Below are 908 nucleotides of genomic sequence, written 5' to 3' on the forward strand. Positions count from 1 at the left end.
AGATCAGGAAAGAGAGGACTCTGCTCCCTTTCAGGCTGGAGCAGGGGCAGATGGAATGACAGTGTTAAAGGGAAACCAGAGTGTGGATTATGGTCTCTTTGCTTTGCTCCATTTGAACCAGTCTGGATCAAACAGGTAAAATGAAAGCCATGGCCACAGTCACAGCATGGCAGCAGCAGAGCCAGCAGCACACCCCAAATTTCCCCTCTCCCAGGTCCATCTCCCACCTGGGCAGCCCAGCTTGAGCCAAGGGCACACGTGCACACTCCCTGCTCAGCCTACAGAAGTGTTTATTGAAAAACTTTGGGCTGCATCTGGGCAAAACTGAACAGATTTCATAAAATGGAACCAAAAAGAGAAAATCCCTTTGAAATGGGCACGGTGATTGCCAGGAAAAATGTGTCTGGGCTCATCCTTCACTTCTCTCACCATGCTGCAGATTTTCACTTTGCTTTTTCCCAAACTTCAAGAGTACAAATCTGCTTAATGCAGACAGCAGAAAAGGGAAGTGGCTCCAGACACTTCCCCCTTTCCAGCCTGTGAACTCTGCTCCCAGTATGGGGACTGGCCTGTCAATGGATCTCCTACCTTGGAGAAAGCAGTGAAGCACTGCCAAAGCACAGGCTGTAGGGCAGGATTGAGAGCACCAAAGCCCAGAGTGCCTCGTGCAAAGGACCTGCTCCCCTCTCCTCCCAGGGAAGAGGATAATGGATTAGAAATACCTGCTGACTCCAAAAACCAGGACAACACAGATTGTTATCAGTTCCACGAGAAGCTGAGCAGAAGCCAGGCTTTCACACCCTTCCACAGGTCATCTAGTGAATTAGTCAAGTCTGGACCAATAAAAACTACCTCAAAAATAAACCTTTTTCCTAAATTTGTGTGACAGGGACCACAGAGACAGGACA

The sequence above is a fragment of the Cyanistes caeruleus genome, chromosome 7 (genome assembly GCF_971803275.1).
Source record: "Cyanistes caeruleus chromosome 7, bCyaCae1.hap1.1, whole genome shotgun sequence".
Taxonomy (NCBI): Eukaryota; Metazoa; Chordata; class Aves; order Passeriformes; family Paridae; genus Cyanistes; species Cyanistes caeruleus.